Source organism: Gopherus evgoodei, chromosome 8, assembly GCF_007399415.2.
Source record: "Gopherus evgoodei ecotype Sinaloan lineage chromosome 8, rGopEvg1_v1.p, whole genome shotgun sequence".
Classification (NCBI taxonomy): Eukaryota; Metazoa; Chordata; order Testudines; family Testudinidae; genus Gopherus; species Gopherus evgoodei.
The window spans coordinates 101415722-101420217 of NC_044329.1; the positions used below are offsets into that span (position 1 = coordinate 101415722).

Sequence of the window (4496 nt, forward strand, 5' to 3'; positions counted from 1 at the left end):
TTTCTCCTTCTAATCTTCCCTGGGAATCACTAAGAGAAGAACAGCAAAGGGCTTGAAGGCTGCAGAATCACAGCAAAATAGCTCACTTAGGTCCCATGACTGAAAGTATAAACCAGATCACTTGTTAGCTGGAATGCTCTTGTGAGGAAGTCTCCCTCTGTCTTCATTTTAACACACTTACCCCTAAATATCTGAGAGCTGAATGCTTTCAGTTGTTCTTCAGAAATATTCTGCTCAATAAACATGGATGATATTTCTGCTATTTGGTTAAATTCTTTTTTGCTTGTTCCATCCCTAAAGAGACCTCATTGCCTGAGCATGTAAATAGGGAGTTGAGTGAATCTTATGCAATGGTCAAAGCTGTAGGGGACATATGTATTTAATATTAGTGTTGCATTCTCTCTCTAACAAACAGGTCATTTGTCTTCCTTGCTTTACTTTTTTTTTTTTAAGGGTTCCAAAGGAGATTTAATTTCTGAACTGATCAGTTACAGACACTGCCATCACTTAATCTAAAAGGTGACAGATCCTTTATTCAGAACATATATACTCTGTATGGCTGGCCTGCAGGAGAGAAAGACAGCCAGCAGCAGAACAGCTGCACACAGGGTATAACTGGGCTAACTTTAACAAAAGAGTTTCATTCCCACAACACGTGCACAGAGGGTGATGCATGGTTAGCTCTGCTGTCAGAGGGACTCAGTGTCACCAGCAGCAGATCAAGGCCTGGCCTCCGGTTTGCCGCTGTGGTGCTCGGGTGGTGTGTATTTCCCTTCCTTTCTCAGCTTCTTCTTCCGAGCCACAATTGTCTTCAGACGCATTACCGTTTTGTGCCTATTAATACACTCTTGGAAGTCTTCATATTCTGCTCTGCATTCCTTGCGTGCACGAATCTGCCCAATGTCATTAGCACACTCCATCCATTCCTTCTCAAAGGCATGGCACAGAGCTGCCCGCTTGTAGGGCTGCTCTGAGCTTTGATGCAGCATCCATTTGTCCACATTGAGTCCCAGCTGATCTTGGAGATCCCAAAATGGCATGGCTTGAAACTTAAATTAGAGACATATAGGCGAAGGATAGTAACTCTGATTGCCCCTAATCCTCTTCTCTGGAAACTGGTGGAAGGAGGGAAAGGTTCCTCTATGGCAGTCTTAAAGTGAAAGAAAGAAAGAAAGAAAGAAAGAAAGAAAGAAAGAAAGAAAGAAAGAAAGAAAGAAAGAAAGAAAGAAAGAAAACTATTTAAAAGGCAAAAAGAAAAAAGGAGAGATGTTAAACAGGTACATCTGGAAGTACAATAGCTATAGACTGTCCTTTGTGGCTTTGTGCACTTAACGTGCATTAGCAGAACTGTCTTCTAGTTGTTGTTAATATCTGTGTTGAGATAAGAGATTTTTTTTCTTGTGTAGACTACTGCGGCATTCTAAAGCCCCAGGCAGAAAGGTGTCTATTTAAATTTGTCAGAAGCCTGCCCCAGACAACTGTGCTCAACGTGCCCTTGACCATTTCTGTCAGCGTGACCTATGCAAAAGCACAATTCTATGTGCCAGGCATGTACAGTATTTTGTGTTTTTTAAAACCGAATGATACACATGTTATTACTTATTTATTTCTGACACAGCAGCTATTTTACCCCCTTATCTCTCATACTTCTCTAACTTTTCAGAACCCATCCCAAGCAGTATATAGGGCCACAGAGCCAGCTTACATCTGCGTACAAACTGACACTTCCCCCACCTCTTGAAATGTTCACAGATATTGCAAGTATTTTTCAATTAAAACTAATCACTCTGACATGCATAACCCAATCCTTTGATCATTACTTGTAATTCAAGCAAAATGCCTATTGTCTTTTACTGGAGTTTTGCCTTCATAAGGACAGTTGGATCAGGCCCATAAACATTCTGCAAAACTAAGTGACAATACAACTTAAAGAAATGGCAAAACACTAAAAATGACTAAAAAGACACCATCACACTGATCCTTCTCCCTCTCTCACTCACATACAGCCAGATTCACCTCAGGTGTAACTCTGTACCCTTTACCAGAGTTGCAAGAGGAATAAATTTGACACATTCTCTCTCTTAATTAGCTAGACCTTGCGTATATGCTTACACTTCTAGTTTGCTTGTCTGCACGGAGAAAGGCGATGCCTTTGTTTGGTAAACCTGGCACTGATTTTCTAAATAAGCTGTTGTAGGCATTATGACACCTACAGTTAGAATATTCCGTTATTAAGGGCTGGCTAAGATTGACAGCTAGGGATGAGTAATACTTTTAGAGGGTCATCTCCAGTAATTATAGCAATTTTTATAGAACAACATCCTCTTCTGAGAAGTGCATCTGTAATTTGTTTATACCTCATTAATGAGGTACTTGTTTTCAAAAGAGTGGCTGATTGAAAATACATTCCAACATACAGACCCAAAATGTTACGGCACTGTGTGTATTTTTTATTAATTTTTGAGCTTTTAAGCCCTTTGTGTCTTAAACATATCTGTGCTACATGAATAACATCACAATTATAATGGAATCATTTTCTGTCACTTTCCAAAGACTAGCATATTTATCGTCATTACAGACCCATCTAACTTCATAGCACTGCAGTCATCGGATAACTTTCATGCTGCATTATTTATGGTGGAACTTACTTTATTTTTCCCACTTCCTTCCAGATGCATCTATAAAGATTTTAGGCACATTATCCTTTTCTATCTTATATTCATGTCATGGTATGTTTTTTCTTTAAGGCCTTCACTTTGTTCTGTATAATTTCTTCTTAATATCTGAGAGTAAAATTTATCTACATCGTGACACAAGCTCTTTCATTGGTATAGCCAAATGAGGTTTATACTAGAGCTTTCAGAATTTTTCTTACAGAATGTTCTTTTATTGGAAAATGCTTTGTTTTTTGGGAGGGCTGAACAGAATAATGCATTCCGACAAGGTCAAAGTATTCTGTTTCAGCCTTTTCCAAATGGAATATTTCAATTTTCCATTATGAAATGACTTTTAATTAAATATTTTAAAAATTGTATCATATAGTATCATATTTTAAAAGTCAACATTGAAAGGAACTGTTTTGTTTTTATCAGAACAAAACATTTTGATCATCCTGAAAGGATTCTTTTTTTGGACCTTTGTTTCACTGGAAACATCTATCCTTTTTTGGTTTTGGTTTTGTTTCAGAATGGAAAAAAATCAAAACTTCAGTATTTCCCACAAAATGAAAAATCTGGTTTCCTCCCTTCTCTTGTTTATATAGATAGTTACAGCAGAAAGCCCCAGTCATGCAAGCCACTTTGCATTGGCAGATCTCTGCACTTGAATGGAATAATTTAAAGGATCAGAGACTAAGATTGAATAATATCATACCAAAGCTATGACCACTTCACTGGACTTCACACTTGTCACTATGTTGTACACCTTGGCCATGGTGGAAGAGCACAGAGAAAGTAGGGGATAGAATTCAGATCCTCTGGCTCTGAAATTACAGAGTTCCATCACTTGAGCTGAAAGAGAATCTTGCTTAATTGCTAGGGTCTATGACTCACCACTGAGCAGTTCTCATGGTATCCAGTAGAGGGCAGTGAAACGTGAACGTGTGTGTGCACGTGCGCGCACACATACACAGAGTTCTTCACTGTAATATTTCTGTTGTATTTTTAATACTTGTATATAATATTGTATTGACATTTTTCCTCTGCCTGTGGCTCCTAAAAATACAAAGTATATAAAAAACAACAATAGAAATCCTGAGCAATAAGCAAAGTACTTGTGAGCAAATAAAGCAGTGTGTTTGTCAAAGGGGCCATAGAGTTTATCCAGCTGGAGGGCCATACAATATGTCTAATTGAGGGACTGGTACTCAGTCTGAGGTTGGCTAGGCCAACACGAAAGAAGACCTGGTACCCATCTGCGACTCAAGCATGTACTCGGGGTGGCTAGCCCATCCTTCCGCTCACTCTGCTGGGGCTGCACTCTGTTTTTAGTACACTAACTCGATGAGCATCAGTGCAAGTATGTGTCTTTGAGCTGGGAATCACACCCCCAGCTCAAAGTGTAGACATACCCTCAGAATGGCTGGAGCCCCAGGGCCATTCTAGCATATGCTGGCTGTTTACAGACCTCCAAGGGGCCACTCTCAGGTGGAGAATAGCTGGAGTGCAGTAATACTCCGACCTGCTCCTGCAGGCCCCAATGTGTCTCCTATACAGGGGTGCTGTGAGAGTGGGGAGTGGGAATTATGTAGGAGCAGGTTATTCCTGCTCTATGCCAGGTGGGCACTAGGAACAAACTGGGGAGATCCAGCAGTTTTCTCTGTCCTTTTCTCTGCCAGAACACGATAAAGGGACAGACTGCAAGAGCGAATCTGGTTCTATATTTTAGATCAAATCTAAATCCACACAAGCTGTGGACACAAACAAGGGACTGATCTTTCATATACTTGGGTTTAGGATTCAACAAAAGCTTACCTCCGGTGTCAAATTATGTTTTAT

General features: G+C 39.9%; 1 pseudogene; it reads right to left on the minus strand.

The window, feature by feature from the left end:
• Positions 1–453: 453 nt before the first annotated feature.
• Positions 454–1040, minus strand: LOC115656722 (annotated as a pseudogene).
• Between the last annotated feature and the right edge of the window lie 3456 nt (positions 1041–4496).